The sequence below is a fragment of the Oncorhynchus nerka genome, linkage group LG28 (assembly GCF_034236695.1).
Source record: "Oncorhynchus nerka isolate Pitt River linkage group LG28, Oner_Uvic_2.0, whole genome shotgun sequence".
Lineage (NCBI taxonomy): Eukaryota > Metazoa > Chordata > Actinopteri > Salmoniformes > Salmonidae > Oncorhynchus > Oncorhynchus nerka.
Window position 1 is genome coordinate 4596860 of NC_088423.1, and position 24948 is coordinate 4621807.

General features: G+C 44.2%; 1 protein-coding gene across 1 annotated transcript in view; it reads right to left on the bottom strand.

Annotated features, from left to right (window-relative positions):
* LOC115121610 (protein kinase C epsilon type-like) overlaps positions 1-24948 on the bottom strand; it is a 225878-nt gene that overhangs the window by 82661 nt on the left and 118269 nt on the right.

Sequence of the window (24948 nt, forward strand, 5' to 3'; positions counted from 1 at the left end):
GTACAGAGTCAATGTACAGGGGTACGAGGTGATAACTTGGCTACATAAACAGGGTACCAGTACAGAGTCAATGTACAGGGGTACGAGGTGATAACTTGGCTATATAAACAGGGTACCAGTACAGAGTCAATGTACAGGGGTACGAGGTGGTAACTTGGCTATATAAACAGGGTACCAGTACAGAGTCAATGTACAGGGGTACGAGGTGATAACTTGGCTATATAAACAAGGTACCATTACAGAGTCAATGTGCAGGGGTACGAGGTGATAACTTGGCTATATAAACAAGGTACCATTACAGAGTCAATGTGCAGGGGTACGAGGTGATAACTTGGCTATATAAACAGGGTACCAGTACAGAGTCAATGTGCAGGGGTACCAGGTGATAACTTGGCTATATAAACAGGGTACCATTACAGAGTCAATGTGCAGGGGTACGAGGTGATAACTTGGCTATATAAACAGGGTACCAGTACAGAGTCAATGTACAGGGGAGGTGATAACGAGGTGAGTAATGTGCTTGGCTATATAAACAGGGTACCATTACAGAGTCAATGTGCAGGGGTACGAGGCGGTAACTTGGCTATATAAACAGGGTACCATTACAGAGTCAATGTGCAGGGGTACCAGGTGGTAACTTGGCTATATAAACAGGGCACCATTACAGAGTCAATGTGATTTGATTTGCAGCGGTACGAGGTGGTAACTTGGCTATATAAACAGGGTACCAGTACAGAGTCAATGTGCAGGGGTACCAGGTGATAACTTGGCTATATAAACAGGGTACCATTACAGAGTCGATGTGCAGGGGTACCAGGTGATAACTTGGCTATATAAACAGGGTACCAGTACAGAGTCGATGTGCAGGGGTACCAGGTAATTGAGGTAGATATGTACATATGGGTAGAGATAAAGTGACTAGGTAACAGGATAGGTAATAAACAGTAGCAGCAGTGAATGTGAAGAGTCCAAAGAGTTAGTGCAAAGAGGGTCAATGCAGATAGTCCTGGTAGCTATTTGGTTGACTATTTAGTGGTTTTATGGCTTGTGGGTAGAAGCTGTTATTGCTCCTACTGATTCCAGACTTGGTGGATCGATATAGTATATAGCATATTAATGAAGAGTGTGTCAGTATGCTTCTCCACACATAGCTACACTAATGGAACAGTCCAGTCCTACAACCCCCTACAGGTGGGAGGTAATGGAACAGTCCAGTGCTACAACCCCCTACAGGTGGGAGGTAATGGAACAGTCCAGTGCTACAACCCCCTACATGTGGGAGGTAATGGAACAGTCCAGTGCTACAACCCCCTACAGGTGGGAGGTAATGGAGCAGTCCAGTGCTACAACCGCCTACAGGTGGGAGGTAATGGAACAGTCCAGTGCTACAACCCCCTACATGTGGGAGGTAATGGAGCAGTCCAGTCCTACAACCCCCTACAGGTGGGAGGTAATGGAACAGTCCAGTGCTACAACCCCCTACAGGTGGGAGGTAATGGAACAGTCCAGTGCTTACAACCCCCTACAGGTGGGAGGTAATGGAACAGTCCAGTGCTGCACACATGACCACCTCTAGATGGTGCTACTGCAGCAGAGGTGAATTTACAGGGATAATCCCCTCAACAACCTCAAAGCTATGCAGATGCTGGAGAGGTTATTAACAGGCTTGTCACACACACACCACAGCACACTAGTTATGAGGGTATTAAACATTTGTCTCGTCTGGATAGGATAGCCTATATGCTACCTAGCTAACAAGTGACTGATTCAACCTTAACTAAGAATGCAGGATACTACATGTTGGTGATTGAGCTCTCTCCTAGTGTACACTGAGCGTACAAAACATTAGGAACACCTTCCTAATATTGAGTTGCACCACCTTTTGCCCTCGGGAACAGCCTCAATTTGTCAGGGCATGGGCTCTACAAGGTGTCGAAAGCACTCCACAGGGATGCTGGCCCATGTTGACTCCAATGCTTCCTACGGTTGCGTCAAGTTGGCTGGATCTTTTGGGTGGTGGACCATTCTTGGCACACACAGGAAACTGTTGAGTGTGAAAAACCCATCAGTTCTTGACACAAACTGGTGTGCCTGGCACCTACTACCATACGTCATTCAAAGGCACTTACATCTTTTGTGTTGTCCATTCAATCACTGAATGGCACACTAAAACAATCCATGTCTCAAGGCTTAAAAATACTTCTTTAACCTGTCTCCCCCTTCATCTACACTCACATGAAGTTGGTTTAACAATAAGGGATCATAGATTTCACCTGGATTCACCTGGTCAGTCTATGTCATGGAAAGAGCAGTTGTTCCTAATGTTTAGTCCACTCAGCATATGTGTTGTATGTAGCTAGGATGAGTGCAGATCTGCTGAGGTCTGGATCAATGGATTGACGGGGTAGGCTGTGACACAGAGCAACCATGTTGGAGACCTGTCAGCTCTACTCACCAGGGTAGCAGACAAGGTAATGCACAGGGCTGCACAGGACTGCTCACACTCCCATTCTCGCTCTCGATTTCTCTCTCACACAGCCTCACACACTTGTGAACAGCCTCACAGACTCACACAGCCTCACACACTTACGCACAGCCTCAGACTCACACAGCCTCACACACTTATGAACAGCCTCACACACTTACACAGCCTCACAGACTCACACAGCCTCACACACTTACGCACAGCCTCAGACTCACACACACACACAGCCTCACACACTTACACACAGCCTCACAGAGCCTCACAGACTCACACAGCCTCACACACTTACGCACAGCCTCAGACTCACACACTTACACACAGCCTCACACACTTACGCACAGCCTCACATACTCACACAGCCTCACACACTTACGCACAGCCTCAGACTCACACACTTACACACAGCCTCACACACTTACGCACAGCCTCACACACTTACGCACAGCCTCACACACGTACACACAGCCTCACACACTTACGCACAGACTCACACAGTCTCACACACTTATGCACAGCATCACAGTCTCACACACTCACGCACAGACTCACACAGTCTCACACACTCACGCACAGACTCACACAGTCTCACACACTTATGCACAGCATCACAGTCTCACAGCCTTACGCACACAGCAAAACTTGCATTCACGCAAGCACGCACGGACACACACATAAACACACACACACACACACACACGCATACACACACACACACACACACACACACACACACACTGTACAGAAAATAAAATGTGAAATCTTTCTCTCCTGGAGTGATTATGGAAGAGTATACCCTGTGGAGAGCTTAGGTTTACATTACACTTTGCTACTTTATTAATTATACTGTCAGCGCAGGGCGGCTGGAGGGAGGGAAGGAGATTGGGAGGGAGGGAGGACTGGAGGGAATGTGTTACTGGTAGGTGACAGATAGGTCACAGCCCCCTACCACATGGTCTGGTAGGTGACCGCACCCTGCCACATGGTCTGGTAGGTGACAGCCCCCTGCCACATGGTCTGGTAGGTGACCGCCCCCTGCCACATGGTCTGGTAGGTGACCGCCCCCTGCCACATGGTCTGGTAGGTGACCGCCCCCTGCCACATGGTCTGGTAGGTGACAGCCCCCTGCCACATGGTCTGGTAGTTCACAGTCCCATGCCACATTCCCAAACCAGAAACCGTGGATTGATGGCAGCATTCACGTGAAACTGAAAGCCCGAACCACTGCTTTTAATCAGGGCAAGGTGACCGGAAACATGACTGAATACAAACAGTGTAACTATTCCCTCCGCAAGGCAATCAAACAAGCTAAGTGTCAGTATAGAGACAAAGTAGAATCTCAATTCAACGGCTCAGACACAAGAGGTATGTGGCAGGGTCTACAGTCAATCACGGATTACAAAAAGAAAACCAGCCCAGTCACGGACCAGGATGTCTTGCGGCCCGCAACTAAAACATGCGGACTCTCCTTCACTGCAGCCGACGTGAGGAAAACATTTAAACGTGTCAACACTCGCAAGGCTGCAGGCCCAGACGTCATCCCCAGCCGCGCCCTCAGAGCATGCGCAAACCAGCTGGCTGGTGTGTTTACGGACATATTCAATCAATCCCTATCCCAGTCTGTTGTTCCCACATGCTTCAAGAGGGCCAGCATTGTTCCTGTTCCCAAGAAAGCTAAGGTAACTGAGCTAAACGACTACTCACTTCCGTCATCATGAAGTGCTTTGAGAGACTAGTCAAGGACCATATCACCTCCACCCTACTTGACACCCTAGACCCACTCCAATTTGCTTACCACCCAAATAGGTCCACGGATGATGCAATCTCAACCACACTGCACACTGCCCTAACCCATCTGGACAAGAGGAATACCTATGTGAGAATGCTGTTCATCGACTACAGCTCGGCATTTAACACCATAGTGCCCTCCAAGCTCGTCATCAAGCTCGAGACCCTGGGTCTCGACCCTGCCCTGTCCAACTGGGTACTGCACTTCCTGACGGGCCGCCCCCAGGTGGTGAGGGTAGGCAACAACATTTCCACCCCGCTGATCCTCAACACTGGGGCCCCACAAGGGTGTGTTCTGAGCCCTCTCCTGTACTCCCTGTTCACCCACGACTGCGCGGCCACGCACGCCTCCAACTCAATCATCAAGTTTGCGGACGACACAACAGTGGTAGGCTTGATTACCAACAACGACGAGACGGCCTCCAGGGAGGAGGTGAGGGCCCTCGGAGTGTGGTGTCAGGAAAATAACCTCACACTCAACGTCAACAAAACTAAGGAGATGATTGTGGACTTCAGGAAACAGCAGAGGGAACACCCCCCTATCCACATTGATGGGACAGTAGTGGAGAGGGTAGTAAGTTTTAAGTTCCTCGGCGTACACATCACAGACAAACTGAATTGGTCCACCCACACAGACAGCATCGTGAAGAAGCAATAGCGCCCCTTCAACCTCAGGAGGCTGAAGAAATTCGGCTTGTCACCAAAAGCACTCACAAACTTCTACAGATGCACAATCGAGAGCATCCTGTCGGGCTGTATCACCGCCTGGTTCCGCAACTGCTCCGCCCACAACCGTAAGGCTCTCCAGAGGGTAGTGAGGTCTGCACAACGCATCACCGGGGGCAAACTACCTGCCCTCCATGACACCTACACCACCCGATGTCACAGGAAGGCCATAAAGATCATCAAGGACAACAACCACCCGAGCCACTGCCTGTTCACCCCGCTATCATCCAGAAGGCGAGGTCAGTACAGGTGCATCAAAGCTGGGACCGAGAGACTGAAAAACAGCTTCTATCTCAAGGCCATCACTGTTAAACAGCCACCACTAACATTGAGTGGCTGCTGCCAACACACTGACTCAACTCCAGCCACTTTAATAATAAGAATTGATGGGAAATGATGTAAAATATATCACTAGCCACTTTAAACAATGCTACCTAATATAATGTTTACATACCCTACATTATTCATCTCATATGTATATGTATATACTGTACTCTATATCATCTACTGCATCTTTATGTAATACATGTATCACTAGCCACTTTAACTATGCCACTTTGTTTACATACTCATCTCATATGTATATACTGCACTCAATACCATCTACTGTATCTTTCCTTTGCCGCTCTGTACCATCACTCACTCATATATCTTTATGTACATATTCTTATCCCCTTACACTTGTGTCTATAAGGTAGTAGTTTTGGAATTGTTAGCTAGATTACTTGTTGGTTATTACTGCATTGTCGGAACTAGAAGCACAAGCATTTCGCTACACTCGCATTAACATCTGCTAACCATGTGTATGTGACAAATAAAATTTGATTTGATGGTCTGGAAGTTCACAGCCCCCTGCCACATGGTCTGGTAGGTGACAGCCCCCTACCACATGGTCTGGTAGTTCAAAGCCCCCTGCCACATGGTCTGGTAGTTCACAGCCCCCTACCACATTGTTATTTTCTGATAACCAAATGGTGTAGTGGTTGACTGACTTGTGTGAGACAAGCTGTAGAAGCGGTGGGATCTCAAATCAAACCAAATCAAAGTTTATTTGTCACGTGTGCCGAATACAACAGGTGCCGACCTTACAGTGAAATGTTTACTTACAGGCTGTACCCAATATTGCAAAAAATGTGTTAGATGAACAATGGGTAGGTAAAGAAATAAAACAACAGTAAAAAGACAGGCTATAAAAGTAGCGAGGCTACATTCAGACACCGGTTACTCAGGCTGATTGAGGTAGTATGTACATGTAGATATGGTTAAAGTGACTAAGCATATATGATGAACAGAGAGTAGCAGTAGCGTAAAAGAGGGGTTGGCGGGTGGCAGGACACAATGCATATAGCCCGGTTAGCCAATGTGATCTAGGTCTATACGAGCGATTCAGACAGACAGGTAGACAGGCACAACTCCAGTTCCCCCAAGGTATTAGCACCACAGGAGGTTGGTGTCACCTTAATTGGGGAGGATGGGGTTGTGGTAATGGCTGGAATGGAATCAGTGTAACGGTATCAAATACATCAAACACATTGTTTCCACATGGTTTCCATGTGTTCTATGTCATTCCATTTGCTCCGATCCAGACATTATTATGAGCGGTCGTCCCCTCAGCAGCCTCCACTGATTAGCACAGTGCTGGCCGTATTACTGTTGAGTAAGACCACAGGTGTGCTTGCACTGTAGTAAAGTCCCTGCCTGTCTTCCTGCCTCAACACAATACACTGACTGACACAGTTTGGTTTCTGTGGTCAACGAAGGCCGTGTGCAATTTACCTGTAACCAGGAGCAACAGCTGCACAATTTACAAACATATATTATGATAAATAGATTTGAAACTTGTATCTCATTATGGTAATTGATGAAATATGCATAGCCAGATGTAATTGTAATGGCTTAGCAGATAATAAGAAAAGATGAACAATATTTACCTGGCTTAAAGAGAAGGAATATAATATTTATTGTTTACAGGAAACTCGTTCAACAATTTTAGAAGAAGTTGTGTGAAAAAAGGACTGGGGGGTGAAATATACTTCTCCAATGGGCAAAGAAACTCAAAAGAGGTGATGACATTAATTAACTGTCATTTTGATCCGAATATGCAAATTGTCCTAACAGATCCCCAAAGTAGATGTATGATATTAAATATGTTATTGGACCATAAACAGATAAAACCTTTACGGACCAAATAATGATGATCCACGTTTCTTTGGAAATATATTTAATAAATTATCAACCCTGCAAGCAATACAAGACTCCATTATAATGGTGGGAGATTATAATACTGTTTTAAATACCTCAATGGAGCGTAAAGGAAATCACACTATAAACACTATCACCCTCATGCACGTAAGGAAATCACACTATAAACACTATCACCCTCATGCACGTAAGGAAATCACACTATAAACACTATTACCCTCATGCACGTAAAACACTATCACCCCTCATGCACGAAATCACACTATAAACACTATTACCCTCATGCACGTAAGGAAATCACACTATAAACACTATCACCCTCATGCACGTAAGGAAATCACACTATAAACACTATCACCCTCATGCACGTAAGGAAATCACACTATAAACACTATCACCCTCATGCACGTAAGGAAATCACACTATAAACACTATCACCCTCATGCACGTAAGGAAATCACACTATAAACACTATCACCCTCATGCACGTAAGGAAATCACACTATAAACACTATCACCCTCATGCACATAAGGAAATCACACTATAAACACTATCACCCTCATGCACGTAAGGAAATCACACTATAAACACTATCACCCTCATGCACGTAAGGAAATCACACTATAAACACTATCACCCTCATGCACGTAAAATCAAATCACACTATAAACACTATCACCCTCATGCACGTAAGGAAATCACACTATAAACACTATCACCCTCATGCACATAAAACACTATCACCCTCATGCACATAAGGAAATCACACTATAAACACTATCACCCTCATGTACGTAAGGAAATCACGAATATCATGGATATATTGGAACAAGTGGATATATGAAGGCTAAAATATCCTGACCTAGTGAGATATACAGTTCACATACACCTTAGCCAATATATTTAAACTCAGTTTTTCACAATTCCTGACATTTAATCCCAGAAAATAATTCCACTTTACTTTAAGAATTTGAAACGTCAGAATAATAGTAGAGAGAATTATTTATTTCAGCTTTTACTTCCTTCATCACATTCCCAGTGGGTCAGAAGTTTACATACACTCAATTAGTATTCGGTAGCATTGCCTTTAAATTGTTTAATTTAGGTCAAACGTTTCGGGAAGCCTTCCCCAAGTTTCACACAATAAATTGGGTGAATGTTGGCCCATTCCTCCTGACAAAGCTGGTGTACAGGTACAGTAACTGAGTCAGGTTTGTAGGCCTCCTTGCTCGCACACGCTTTTCAGTTCTGCCCACACATTTTCTATGGGATTGAGGTCAGGGCTTTGTGATGGCCACTCCAATACCTTGACTTTGTTGTCCTTAAGCAATTATGCCACAAATTTGGCAGTATGCTTGGGGTCATTGTCCGTTTGGTAGACCCATTTGCGATCAAGCTTTAACTTCCTGACTGATGTCTTGAGATGTTGCTTCAATATATCCACATAATATTCCTCCTCATGATGCCATCTATTTTGCTGCATGATGCTGCCAGCCCCGTGCTTCACGGTTGGTATGGTGTTCTTTGGCTTGCAAGCCTGCCCCTTTTTCCTCCAAACATAACGATGGTCATTATAGCCAAACAGTTCTATTTTTGTTTCATCAGACCAGAGGACATTTCTCAAAAAAGTATGATCTTTATGTGCACTTCCAAACCATAGTCTGCCTTTTTTATGGCGGTTTTGGAGCAGGGGCTTCTTCCTTGCTGAGCGGCCTTTCAGGTTATGCCGATATAAGACTTGTTTTACTGTGGATATAACTACTTTTGTACCTGTTTCCTCCAGCATCTTCACAAGGTCCTTTGATGTTGTTCTGGGATTGATTTGCACTTTTCGCACCAAAGTACGTTCATCTCTAGGAGACAGAACACATCTCCTTCCTGAGCGGTATGACAACTGCGTGGTCCCATTGTGTTTATACCTGCGTACTATTATTTGTACAGATGAACGCAGTACCTTCAGGCGTTTGGAAATTGCTCCCAAGGATGAACCAGACTTGTGGAGGTCTACAAATTTTTTCTGAGTTCATGGTTTTCCCATTATGTCAAGCAAAGAGTCACTGGGTTTGAAGGTAGGCCTGGAAATACATTCACAGGTAGAAGCTTCTAAAGCCATGACATAATTGTCTGGGATTTTCCAAGCTGTTTAAAGGTACAGTCAACTTGTGTATATAAAATTCTGACTCACTGGAATTGTGATACAGTCAATTATAAGTGAAATAATATGTCTGTAATCAATTGTTGGAAAAATTACTTGTGTCATGCACAAAGTTTATGTCCTAACCGACTTGCCAAAACTATAGTTTGTTAACAAGAAAAGTGCTGAGGGTTGCGACTGCACTTGAAGAAACTTTAAAAGTTCTTGACATTTTCCGGATTGACTGACCTCCATGTCTTAAAGTATTGATGGACTTTCATTTCTCTTTGCTTATTTGAGCTGTTCGTGCCATAATATGGACTTGGTCTTTTACCAAATATGGCTATCTTCTGTATACCACCCCTACCTTGTCACAACACAACTGCTGGGCTCAAACACATTAAGAACTAAAGCAATTACACAAATTAACTTTTAACAAAGCACACCTGGTAATTGAAATGCATTCCAGATGACTACCTCGTGAAGCTGGTTGAGAGAATGACAAAAGTGTGCAAAGTTGTCATCAAGGCAAAGGCTACTTTGAGGAATCTCAAATATAAAATATATTTGGATTTGTTTAACACTTTTATGGTTACTACATGAATCCATATGTGTTAATTCATAGTTTTAATGTCTTGACTATTATACTACAGTGTATATATATAGTAAAAATAAAAATAAAGAAAAACCCTGTAATGGGTGTGTCCAAACATTTGACTGTGATACAAGCCCTGCCATATCCAATGACTGTCAGAGCCGGTGTAGTAGGATTCAGTCCTGCTCCTGTATTGACACTTTTTCTGTTTGATGGCTCGTCGGAGGTTGTAGCGGGACTTCTTATAAGCGTCCGGATGCCGCTGCTTGAAAGCGGCAGCTGTAATCCATTGTGTCTGGTTGGGATATGTACGTACAGTTACTGTGGGAATGACCATGGAAACCCATTTCATGAAACTCCCAATGAACAGTTCTTGTGCTGACATTGCTTCCAGAAGCAGTTTAGAAGTCGGCTGTGAATGTTGCAGGACAGACGATTTTTACGTGCTCCGCACTTCAGCACTCGGGGGTCCCGTTCTGTGAGCTTGTGTGGCCTACCACTTTGCGGCTGAGCCGTTGTTGCTCCTAGATGTTTCCACTTCACAATAACAGCACTTACAGTTGACCCGGGCAGCGCTAGCAGGGCAGAAATTTGATGAACTGAATTGTTGGAAAGGTGGCATCCTATGACGGTGACATGTTGAAAGTCACCAAAGTTCGTCTATGGAGATTGCATGGCTGTGTGAGCAATTTTATACACCTGTCAGTAACGGGTGGGGCTGAAATAGCCGAATCCACTCATTTGAAAGGGTGTCCACATACTTTTGTATATACAGTGTATGGTATGTATGTCAGCCTGCCTGCCTGTTTTCCTCATGACAAGTCCTGACAGACATGTCTGGTCACATGAGTAGAGGTTTCCCAGACTTCCTTTTGTTCAGTCCTGCTGTGCAGTCCTACTAACTAATCTGATTTAGTTAAACATGACCCCTAAAGCTAATCACACACTCCTCTCCTCACTGAACTCTGTACAAGACAGAGAGAGTGAGAGTGAGATACAGCCAACCTCTAGCAGAGAAGGGGAGGAGAAAAGGAAAGCCAGAGTAGGGGATTTTTAAAATGTATTTTCCAGGTAAGTTGACTTGAGAACACATTCTCATTTACAGCAACAACCTGGGGAATAAGAAGATGAATGAGCCAATTAGAAATATGGGGTGACTATGATTGTATGAGATTGGGAATTTAGCCAGGACAACAGGCTTAACAGCCCTACTCTTACAATAAGTGCCATGGGATCTTTAGTAACCACAGAGAGTCAGGACATCCATTTAACATCCCATCCGAAAGACAGCACTCTACACAGGATAATGTCCCCAATCACTTTCCTGGGGTATTGGGATATTTTTTAGACCAGAGGAAAGAGTGCCTCCTACTGCTTCTAGTCTCCCATCTAGGTATTGACAAGGACCAGCCCTGCTTAGCTTCAGAGACAAGAAAGCAGTAGGATGCAGGGTGGTATTCTGCTGGCTAGGGGAGAGTAGGGGAGAGTAGGAGAGAGGCAGACAGCATGTATGCGTTTAACACCATTCTCCCCTACATTGTATCTTACTAGGACCTTCCTCACTCTGCAGGCATGATGAGTTCCAACTCCAGAGTGGAGAAACTAACTCTCAGACCCACACTGTCCCAGTATGGAGAGGAGAAACCAACCCTCAGACCCACACTGTCCCAGTATGGAGAGGAGAAACCAACCCACACTGTCCCAGTATGGACCCACCCTCAGACCCACACTCAGACCCACACTGTCCCAGTATGGAGAGGAGAAACCAGCCCTCAGACCCACACTGTCCCAGTATGGAGAGAGGAGTCCCAAACCAGCCCTCAGACCCACACTGTCCCAGTATGGAGAGGAGAAACCAGACCCACACTGTCCCAGTATGGAGAGGAGAAACCCCTCAGACCCACTGTCCCAGTATGGAGAGAAACCAGAGAAACCAGTATGGAGAGGAGAAACCCCTCAGAGCCACACTGTCCCAGTATGGAGAGGAGAAACCAGCCCTCAGACCCACACTGTCCCAGTATGGAGAGGAGAAACCAGCCCTCAGACCCACACTGTCCCAGTATGGAGAGGAGACCCAACCCCAGTCAGACCCACACTGTCCCAGTATGGAGAGGAGAAACCAACCCTCAGACCCACACTGTCCCAGTATGGAGAGCCCTCAGACCCACACTGTCCCAGTATGGAGAGGAGAAACCAGCCCTCAGACCCACACTGTCCCAGTATGGAGAGGAGAAACCAACCCTCAGAGCCACACTGTCCCAGTATGGAGAGGAGAAACCAGCCCTCAGACCCACACTGTCCCAGTATGGAGAGGAGAAACCAGCCCTCAGACCCACACTGTCCCAGTATGGAGAGGAGAAACCAGCCCTCAGACCCACACTGTCCCAGTATGGAGAGGAGAAACCAACCCTCAGAGCCACACTGTCCCAGTATGGAGAGGAGAAACCAGCCCTCAGACCCACACTGTCCCAGTATGGAGAGGAGAAACCAGCCCAGTATGGAGAGGAGAAACCAGCCCTCAGAGCCACACTGTCCCAGTATGGAGAGGAGAAACCAGCCCTCAGACCCACACTGTCCCAGTATGGAGAGGAGAAACCAACACATTGCATCTCACACCCCTGCTCTCATTCTTACCCCCACAGTGTGAATTTGTCTGCCTGTGTGTGTGCATGCGTGCATCTGTGTCACCGTGCACGTACTTGTGTGTTTGTGTCACTGAGTGTGTGTATGTGTGTGTGTCACTGTCACCGTGGGTGTGTGTTAGGCTATATGTGTGTGTGTGTGCGTGTGTGTGTGTGTGTGTGTGTGTGTGTCGTGTGTGTGTGTGTGTGTGTCACTGACTGTGTGTGTGTTTGTGTGTGTTGACCTGATAAATGCCCAGCCCAGTCTATCTGTGACAGTTGTCCCATCTGTAGCCCTTGGCCAGACATAAGGATGGCCAGGGAGGCTGTGGAGAAGAAGAATTAGTGGATGACTTAGGTATGACGTAGTGGATGGCTTTGGGGAGGACTTAGTGGATAAGTTAGTGGATGACTTAGGGGATGACTTAGTGGAGAGTTAGCGGGTAGGGATTGATGACATCACACCTTATACAGAGAGGTAATGAACAATAAATCACATCATCTATGGAGAGATGTGACAACACACACAGACTAGACCATTCTATAATGGCTGTTCCCACAATGCATTGGACCTTCCTCTTCATCATGCACTCTATGGGAAGCCTCCACATGACCTCTGACCTCACTCCTAGCGCCCTCTCTCATCACATCCTCTCTCCTTGCCCCCTTCTCAAAACCCCTCACCTCCAATGGGTCCTCAGTCATTCCCCTCCAGCCCCTACTCGTCACCATCGCCTAGCAACTTTCACTGGCTGCTTAGCAACAGCTATAGCCACATGTGCTCATAGCATTAGATAAGATGTGTTCACTGCATTAAACAACATGTGTTCACTGCAATAAACAATGTGTTAACTGCATTACACAATGTGATCACAGCATTAGACAACATTATTAAACAATGTGTTCACTGCATTAAACAATGTGTTGACTGCATTACACAATGTGATCACAGCATTAGACAACATGCGTTCACTGCATTAGACAACATTTGTTCACTGCATTAGACAACATTTGTTCATGGCATTAAATAATGTGTTAACTGCATTACAAAATATGCTCACAGCATTAGACAACATGTGTTCACTGCATTAGACAACATACACTCACTGTATTATAAACCATCTGTTCACTGCAATAGACAACTGCATTAGACAACGTGTTCCCTACATTAGACAACATGTGGTCACTGCATTAGACAACGTGTTCACATCATTAGACGACATAGGTTCACTGCACTAGGCAACATGTGTTCACTGCATTAGACAACATATATTAGACAACATGTGCTCACTGCATTAGACGACATATATTAGACAACATGTGTTCACTGCATTAGACAACATATATTAGACAACATGTGTTCACTGCATTAGACGACATGTGTTCACTGCATTAGACGACATGTGTTCACTGCATTAGACAACATGTGTTCACTGCATTAGACGACATGTGTTCACTGCATTAGACAACATGCATTTAACAACATGTGTTCACTGCATTAGACAACATGCATCAAACAACATGTGTTCACTGCATTAGACAACATATATTAGACAACATGTGTTCACTGCATTAGACAACATGTGTTCACTGCATTAGACAACATGTGTTCACTGCATTAGACAACATGTGCTCACTCCATTAGACAACGTGTGCTCACTGCATTAGACAACATGTGTTCACTGCATTAGACAACATATATTAAACAACATGTGTTCACTGCATTAGACAACATATATTAGACAACATGTGCTCACTGCATTAGACAGCATATATTAGACAACATGTGTTCACTGCATTAGACAACATGTGTTCACTGCATTAGACAACATGTGTTCACTACATTAGACAACATATATTAGACAACATCTGTTCACTGCATTAGACAACATGTGTTCACTGCATTAGACAACATGTGTTCACTGCATTAGACAACATATATTAGACAACATGTGTTCACTGCATTAGACAACCATGGCCCAATTCATGAATCTGCATTAGACAACATATATTAGACAACATGTGCTCACTGCATTTATTTTCAGAAACTTAACATGTGTAAATATTTGTAGACAACATGTCAAGTTCACTGCATTGAGAACAACCCTGATATATTAGACAACATGTATTCACTGCATTAGACAACATGTGTTCATAAAGATCATCAAGGACATCAACCACCCGAACCACTGCCTGTTCACCCCGCTATCATCCAGAATCTGTTTTTCAGTCTCTCGGTCCCTGCTTTGATGCACCTGTTCTGACCTCACCTTCTGGATGATATTGGAGTGAACAGGCAGTGGCTCGGGTGGTTGTTGTCCTTGATGATATTTTTGACCTTCCTGTGACATCGGGTGGGGTGTAGGTGTCCTGGAGGGCAGGTAGTTTGCCCCCGGTGATGCGTTGTGCAGACCTCACCACCCTCTGGAGAGCCTTACATTTGTGGGCGGAGCAGTTCTGTCACTGCGAGACAAAAACTCAGCCAGGCTGTGATACAGCCCGACAGGATGCTGTACCTGTCCACATATGCAGTCCTAGTGCATCTGTAAAAGTTTGTTTATTGAGTGTTTTTGGTGACAAGACAAATTTCTTTTAGCCTCCTGAGTTTGAAGGGGGTCACTGCATCACTGTCTTTGCCCATGTGCGTTTCACCACGCTGTCTGTGTGGGTGGACCATTTCAGTTTGTCTGTGATGTGTACGCTGAGGAACTTAAAACTTTCCACCCTCTCCACTACTGTCCCATCGATGTGGATAGGGAGGTGCTCCCTCTGCTGTTTCCTGAAGTCCACGATCATCTGCTTTGTTTTGTTGACTTTGAGTGTGAGGTTATTTTCCTGCCACCAAACTCTGAGGGCCCTCACCTCCTCCCTGTAGGCCATCTCGTCGTTGTTGGTAATCAAGCCTACCACTGTAGTGTCGTCTGCAATCTTGATGATTGAGTTGGAGGCGTGCATGGCCAAGCAGTCATGAGTGAACAGGGTACAGGACAGGCCATAAAGATCAGATCAACCACCGTTTGGTTTGCCCCGGATGACCTGTTCACCTTCTGGATGATAGGGCTGAGAACACACCCTTGTGGGGCCGCAGTGTTGAGGATCAGCGGGGTGGAGATGTTGTTTCCTACCCTCACCACCTGGGGGCGGCCCGTCAGAAAGTCCAGTACCCAGTTGCACAGGGCGGGGTCGAGACCCAGGGTCTCGAGCTTAATGACGAGTTTGGAGGGTACTATGGTTACTAGTTTTAAGGTAAATGTATTATAATGGAGTTTATATTACCGCAACAGGAAAATAAAACATATTAATCATCGATAATAAATGGGGGTGGATGGTCCTTTGAGGTTTGGACAGGACACCGTATTAAGCCAATAGGGCAGGAAATTACATAGAAAAATAAGTTTCAGTTCTTAGGGGTGATAAATTACTGTAGATAAGGTATCACAAACTATGAAACATATATTCAATTATTGATGATAAAATACTGTGGATCCCTGAAGGAAAAAGCTTATTGGTGTAGGAAGGATTTGATATATTTAGCATTAATTTTGGCTTTGTTTGACTATTAGGAGGTTTTTATTTAAATAATATTACATTTGTCAGGAATATATGACATCTGTGATGATTCAGGATTTTTGTAAGGATTAAGATTGATTAAGGAAATGTAAGGACTTTAGAGATGGCCACTCATAGACATGTTTTTCTAAAATCAATGATTTTAGATAAAGTCAAACAGTGAGACGCTTAGTGGTATTTCAGAGATAGGGGTTACTGTTTAAATCGGTAAATAGATACATTTAAGAACATATATAAATAGCACAGATACTTCTTAAAGTAGATACGACACTTGACAGAGAATTGATACAGGATAGATATGAATGGATGCCCAAGGGAGAATTGGACATACATGATAATGTCAGAATATAAGGATAATTTACTAATCCTACCTAAGTCATTATTTAGGGTAGATAAGGTTGTTTCCTGGGCAGAGCCAGGTATCAAAAGGGGGATGGGTAAGTTTGTGGTCTAGGATAGGACACCTAGTGGCCTATTGGATAATAAACTAATAATAATTTAAAAATAAATAGCTAACAAATAGGCATAGAAGTTAAAGATATAATCAGATAAAACATATGAGAAACTGTTTGTTAACCAAGCCTGTATGTCCAGGATTTTATGCATTACAGGTGAATTACAGGTGAAGCCACTCAATGCAGTCCCTGAGGCCTGTTGGGGGAGCCATACCAAGCACTCCTGGTGACTGCCTTCGCGGTGAGGATAGCCGAAAGAGCTCCCGGGGTGCGTATCACACATTGTGGGAGGGTAGGAAACACTGACACTGTCGAACAATCACAGAGGTAGGAGTGGAACCGCAAATCTTTTAGAGTGCGGGGGTCAAACTCCTACTGAAGACTTCCCTAATACCCGACTTTTCCCCAGCTGTGAGCGTTCATAGAAGTGAAGGTGTGTCTTGGCCTCTTGCTGGCGAAATGTTTTCTGGGAAAAGGGTGGGGCTTCATCGGAGGGCTGTTCGTCTGAGCTGTCTTATAGTGGGTGCCATATTCTTGATACAGCACGTTCCACCTGAGTATGCGGAGAGTGGTAATTTGACCCATGGTTCAGACGATGAGGATTTTGTTCCAAAACAAGCATTAGAGATCCCTAGATCTGGGTAGACAGGAAGTTAGAGTAGAGGTTGGGAAGGATCTCTCAATGGAGTTTTTATGTAGACCAAATGGGGTCTCTAACTACATGGCAGTCTTGGACTCTGAGCCATTATGGTATATATCGGTGCAGGTCCCCATATTGATCGTGGACACAGGTCATAGCTCATACGGAGAGAGAGGGCTATATGAATCCACTCACCCAGTATGGAAGGAGGTGGAGTATAGTGAAGGTGAGAGTTTTTGACTGTAATCCGGAGAGAGGGATCTATTGCATAAAGATACGCCTTACCCTTCAAAAGGTCATGAAAGAGGATCTAGGCTTATTTTAGGTTGGATATGACCAGTTTTTGGTCGACACCCTAGTACAGTTCCCGGGTAGATGAGGTTAGGCCAGTATGGTAAAGCTGTTGACGAAAGCAGGAATGCCAGATAATAACAGTTACAGTTACTATTTATATCCACAGGTTCCCCTTTTAAATCAAGACTTCCTCCCTTTACAGTGACCGGAGGAGATTATTACCATTTGGCCCGGTACAGTACTCTTGGGAAATATTTAGGGGAAGATAGTACCTGTAATTGGACAGAGAATATTACCACTGACGAGACCATGTCTAATTTGATAGGCGGTTTGAACTCTGGGCATTTCAATAAGGTAAAGTGGGCCAGGGCTGACATCTAGAGGTTGTGTGGGGGAATGATGTCAATAAGGTAAAGTGGGCCAGGGCTGACATCTAGAGGTTGTGTGGGGGAATGATGTCAATAAGGTAAAGTGGTCCAGGGCTGACATCTAGAGGTTGTGTGGGGGAATGATGTCAATAAGGTAAAGTGGGCCAGGGCTGACATCTAGAGGTTGTGTGGGGGAATGATGTCAATAAGGTAAAGTGGGCCAGGGCTGACATCTAGAGGTTGTGTGGGGAATGATGTCAATAAGGTAAAGTGGGCCAGGGCTGACATCTAGAGGTTGTGTGGGGGAATGATGTCAATAAGGTAATGAGTAAAGGGGCCAGGGCTGACATCTAGAGGTTGTGGGGGATGTCAATAAGGTAAAGTGGGCCAGGGCTGACATCTAAGGTTGTGTGGGGAATGATGTCAAAAGGTAAAGTGGGCCAGGGCTGACATCTAGAGGTTGTGTGGGGAATGATGTCAATAAGGTAAAGTGGGCCAGGGCTGACATCTAGAGGTTGTGTGGGGGAATGATGTCAATAAGGTAAAGTGGGCCAGGGCTGACATCTAGAGGTTGTGTGGGGGAATGATGTCAATAAGGTAAAGTGGGCCAGGGCTGACATCTAGAGGTTGTGTGGGGGAATGATGTCAATAAGGTAAAGTGGGCCAGGGCTGACATCTAGAGGTTGTGTGGGGGAATGATGTCAATAAGGTAAAGTGGGCCAGGGCTGACATCTAGAGGTTGTGTGGGGGAATGATGTCAGGGCGAGGTTTTACCGGCATTTGGACAAGATTATGCTCCCTTGTACATTTGGGAATGCCTTTCACACTCATTCAACACCAAGACATGAAGTTAGCCAAACGGGAGAAAAGAGGTACTCCATCTGGGTCTTTTGATGTCAAAGTATACATTGATAACATTGGGGTTCCACGGGGGGTGCCAGATGAGTTCAAAGCAAGAAATCAGATCCTAGCAGGATTAGACTTAACCATTTCCGGGTGGTCTACTCTCAATAGGAACGTGAACTGGATTAATTATATTTATTATAATCAACAGCGCTTTATTAATTATACCAGAGATGCTATTAAAGGTTTGGCAGAACAGACTGAAACAACCAGCCTGATGGCTTGGCAGAATAGAATTGCATTAGATATGTTATTGGCTGAAAAGGGAGGAGTATGTGTGATTTTCAGGACCATGTTTGTGCTTACATCCCAAATAACACAGCTCCGGACGAATCAGTGACCGAAGCCTTAGCTGGTTTGACCACCCTGGCTCACGGTTTGGCAGAAAACTCTGGGGTGGATACTTATCTGACTAATTGGTTTGATAGTACGTTTGGAAAATGGAAAAATATTATAATTACTGTATTATGGGCTACATTCACCTGTGTGACTGTTTTAGTTTTATGGGGCTGTTGTCTAATTCCCTGTGTATGAGGCCTTATTTCCAGGACTCTGGAGAAATCAATGACAATAGATGGTGAGGTACCAGCCGATTCCAGGTTCTGACCCGTGGAGTGCTGAATGCATGTCTACAGAACAAGTGGACGAATCTGGATCCTTCATTTGCGGGGAACTTATATTTGATGAGACCATTTTTGATATTTAGGGAGGTTAGGTTGTATCTTGTTTCAATAGTAGACTGTTTTTTAATGAAGATTGTAACGAAAATCCTGATAAGAAGAGTTATGATTCTGATGTAGGCCTAAAAACAGTCAGTGCGAATGTAAGTTATGTAAGTTATGATTTATGTAAATATAATCAAGAATTAGAACAATGACGGTCTGTTCCTTGGTAGAAATGAATGAACTATATCGCCAGACTGGCTAGAATGCTTATCTACACAGGCTGACCTTGGCTCTAGACGATGTGGGAAGGCTTGAGAACTATACAGCCTTTGTACCAGTGTCATGAAGAGACGGAACAGTTTACAAAACGCTGACGTCCTTTTCAGTTTATAACCTGTGATTAAATGTATCATGGGCAGTACTCACGAGAATAAACGCAGCTGGTTGATTTCAAAGACTGGTCTCTGTCCATTGTATACAAATAAGGGTCTTACAAATTATTATGAATTGACAGAGTGTTTCGTTTTAATTGGGTATTAAAACATAGAGGAATTTAATTCCTGTAACATGATCCTAACTGAACTACGAAGGGGAATTTTGACCAGGATTCAATATCAGGAATTGTGAAAACCTGAGTTAAAATGTATTTGCCTAAGGTGTATGTAAACTTCTGACTTCAACTGTATATATCAAAGAATTGGCGAGGTCACCACAGTAGAAAAGTCTGCAGCACCCTACTCAAATCTGAAGTCAAATGTCAACTGTTTGCAGATGATATGGTGCATATGATGATATGATGACATGAGGGCCTACAGTGGCATGTGAATGTTTTTACCCCATTAGCATTTTTCCTATTTTGTTGCCTTACAACCAGGAATAAAAATATATTTTTTGGGGGGGTTTGTATCATTTGATTTACACAACAAGCCTACCACTTTGAAGATGCAAATTGCTTTTATTGTGAAACAAACAAGAAATAAGACAAAAAACAGTAAACGTAGGTGTGCATAACTGTTCACCCTCCAAAGGCAATACTTTGTAGAGACACCTTTTGCAGCTATTACAGCTGCAATTCTCTTGGGGTATGTCTCTATAAGCTTGGCATATCTAGCTATATCTAGCTATATATCTAGCTATTTACATCTAGCTATTTTTGCCCATTCTTCAAGACAAAACGGGTCCAGCTCCTTCAAGTTGGATGGGTTCCACTGGGGTAAAGCAATCTTTAAGTCATACCACAGATTCTCAATTGGGTTGAGGTCCGGGCTTTGACTAGGTCATTCCAAGACATTTACATGTTTTCCCTTAAAACACTTGAGTGTTGCTTTAGGAGTATGCCTGCTGGAAGGTGAACCTCCATCCCAGTCTCAAATCTCTGGAAGACTTAAACAGGTTTCCCTCAAGAATTTCCCTGTATTTAGCGGCATCCATCATTCCTTCAATTCTGAACAGTTTCCCAGTCCCTGCCGATGAAAAACATCCCCACAGCATGATGCTGCCACCACCATGTGAGGATAGTGTTCTCTGGGTGATGAGAGGTTTTGGGTTGGCACTAGACATAGCGTTTTCCTTGATTGTCAAAAAGCAACATTTTAGTCTCATCTGACCAGAGTACCTTCTTCCATATGTTTGGGGAGTCTCTCACATGCCTTTTGGCAAACACCAAATGTGTTTCCTTATTTTTTCTTTAAGCAATGGCTTTTTTCTGGCCACTCTTTCGTAAAGCCCAGCTCTGTGGAGTGTATGGCTTAAAGTGGTCCTATGGACAGATACTCACTCCAATCTCAGCTGTGGAGCTTTGCAGCTCCTTCAGGGTTTTCTTTGGTCTCTTTGTTGCCTCTGATTAATGCCCTCCTTGCCTGGTCTGTGAGTTTTGGTGGGTGGCCCTCTCTTGGCAGGTTTGTTGTGGTGCCATATTCTTTCCATTCTTTTATAATGGATGTAATGGTACTCTGTGGGATGTTAAAAGTTTCAGATATTTTTTTAGAACCCAACCCTAACCTGTTTGGGGAGCTCCTTGGTCTTCATGGTGCCGCTTGCTTGGTGGTGCCCCTTGCTTAGTGGTGTTGCAGACTCTGGGGCCTTTCGGAACAGGTGTATATATACTGAGATCATGTGACATATCATGTGACACTTAGATTGCACACAGGCGACTTAATTTAACTAATTTTGTAACTTCTGAAGGTAATTGGTTGCACCAGATCTTGTTTAGGTGCTTCAAAGCAAAGAGGGTGAAAACATATGCACGTTGTCACACCCTGACCTTAGTATTCTTTGTTTTATTTGTTAGGGTGTGACATGGGTGATGTATGTGTTTTTGTCGTGTCTAGGGGTTTTGTATGTTTATGGGGGTGTTTCCTATCTAGGTGTTTTTGTAAGTCTATGGTTGCCTAGATTGGCTCTCAATTAGAGGCAGCTGTCTATCGTTGTCTCTGATTGGGAACCATATTTAGGCAGCCATATTCTTTGGGCATTTTGTGGGTGATTGTTCCTGTTCCAGTGTTCCAGTGTGTAGTGTTCACGTTACGGGAATGTTTCGTCTTCGGTCCTTTTGTCGGTTTGTTGTTTTTGTTCAGTGTTTAAGTATTGAAGACAAGCGTGACACACGCACCACTTTTACATTTTCTTTAAATAAAAATATATATAAATTAACAACAATTTCACTTCACTAATTTGGACTATTTTGTGTATGTCCATTACATGAAATCCAAATTAAAATCAATTTACATTACAGGTTGTAATGCAACAAAATAGGAAATACGCCAAAGGGGATGAATACTTTTGCAAGGCACTGTACAGCACCACCTAGATCTTCTGCACAGATTCTGCCAGACCTAGGCCCTCAGTAAGACCAAAACAATGGTGTTCCAAAAAAGGTCCAGTCACCAGGACCACAAAAACAAATTCCATCTAGACACTGTTGCCCAAGAGCACACAAAAAACTATATATACCTTGGCCTAAACATCAGGTAATTTCCACAAAGCTGTGAAAGAGCTGAGGCAAGGCAAGAAGGGCCTTCTATACCATCAAAAGGAACACAACATTCGACATTACCGATTAGGATCTCGCAAAAAATACTTGAATCAGTTATAGAACCCATTGCCTTTTACGCTTGTGAGGTCTGGGGTCCTCTCACTAACCAAGAATTCACAAAATGGAACAAACACCAAGACACTGCATGCAGAATTCTGCAAAAATATCCCCAGTAAACAACATAAAACACCAAATAATGCATGCAGAGCAGAATTAGGCCGATACCCGCTAATGATCAAAATCCAGAAAAGAGCTGTTAAATTATACAGCCACCGAAAAGGAAGCAATTCCCATACCATAACAAAGCCATCACCTACAGAAAGATGTATCTGGAGAAGAGTCCTCTAAGCAAGCTGGTCCTGGGGCTCTGTTCACAAACACAAACAGACCCCACAGAGCCCCAGGACAGCAACACAATTAGACCCAACCAAATCATGAGAAAACAAAAAGATAATCACTTGACACACTGGAAAGAATTAACAAAAAAACATAGCAAACTAGAATGCTATTTGGCCCTAAACAGAGAGTACACAGCGACTGACCCAAAATTAAGGAAATCTTTGACTATGTACAGACTCAGTGAGGATAGCCTTGCTATTGAGAAATGCTACCGAAGGCAGACCTGGCTCTCAAGAGAAGACAGGCTATGTGCACACTGCCGACAAAACGAGGTGGAAACTGAGCTGCACTTCCTAACCTCCTGTCAAATGTATGACCATATTAGAGACGAATATTTCCCTCAGATTACACAAACCCACAAAGAATTCAAAAACAAATCCAATTTTGATAAACTCCCATATCTACGGGGTGAAATAACACAGTGTGCAATCACAGTAGCAAGATTTGTGACCTGTTGCTGCAAGAAAAGGGCAACCAGTGAAGAACAAAGTTAATTGTAAATACAACTCATATTTTTGTTTGTTTATTGTCCCTTTTGTATTTTAACAATTTTGCATATCATTACAACACTGTATCTATACATAATATGTTGTTTGAATGTCTTTATTCTTTTGGAACCTTTGTGAGTAATGTTTACAGTTAATAAAAATGATCTATTTCACTTGCTTTGGTAATGTAAACATATGTTTCCCATGTAGAGAGAAAAGAGAAAAAGGGAGAGAGAGAGAAGAGAGAGAGAGAGAGAGAAAGAGAGAGAGAGAGAGAGAGAGAAGAGAGAGGGAGAGAGAGAAAAGAGAGAGAGAGAGAGAGAGAGCGAGAGAAAGAGAGAGAGAGCGAGAGAGAGATGCTAACATTTACATAAACAGGTGGAGTGTGCTACACTTAAAAAAGTGTGGGGGATCATTGTTTCTCTGTGTGTGTGTGTATGTGTGTGTGTGTGTGTGTGTGTGTGTGTGTGTGTGTGTGTGTGTGTGTGTATTGTGTATGTATGTGTGTGTGTGTGTGTGTGTGTGTGTGTGTGTGTGTGTGTGTGTGTACACAACGCAGCATTGTATATCTGCCTCTCCTCAACAACACTCACCTCCAGGCCTGCAAGTCAAGACAGACAGCCAGTCCAAAATCGACCCCAGCCCATACCCATAAGAACATGTTGTGCAGTCTATTTTTGATGCTTGTGTTTAATGTAAACAAATTCTAAAATAATGGCAGTTTACTGTAGCACTGTAATGGACCAATATATCATTGGTCCCCTTATTGACCCAAACCTGTGCCCTGTAGGGTTCTCGTCTACTCCACATAGACAATAAACAAACAAGAAAGATGTACGTGCTGAATGCTACAATCAATCCATTAGCATCCACACTAACAGGAGGGGAGGAGGACAACAGGCCCTGCAAGCTACAATCAATCATCTAGCCTCCAAGCTACCAGGAGAGGAGGAGGACAACAGGCCCTGCAAGCTACAATCAATCCTCTAGCCTCCAAGCTACCAGGAGAGGAGGAGGACAACAGGCCCTGCAAGCTACAATCAATCCATTAGCCTCCAAGCTACCAGGAGAGGAGGAGGACAACAGGCCCTGCAAGCTACAATCAATCCTCTAGCCTCCAAGCTACCAGGAGAGGAGGAGGACAACAGGCCCTGCAAGATACAATCAATCCATTAGCCTCCACGCTAACAGGAGAGGAGGAGGACAACAGGCCCTGCAAGCTACAATCAACCCATTAGCCTCCAAGCTAACAGGGGAGGAGGAGGACAGCAGGCCCTGCAAGATACAATCAACCCATTAGCCTCCAAGCTAACAGGGGAGGAGGAGGACAGCAGGCCCTGCAAGCTACAATCAACCCATTACCCTCCAAGCTAACAGGGGAGGAGGAGGACAGCAGGCCCTGCAAGATACAATCAATCCATTAGCCTCCAAGCTAACAGGAGAGGAGGAGGACAACAGGCCCTGCAAGCTACAATCAATCCATTAGCCTCCACGCTAACAGGAGAGGAGGACAGCAGGCCCTGCAAGATACAATCAACTATACTGTTATCGTACTGTACTGTACTATACTGTAATCATACTGT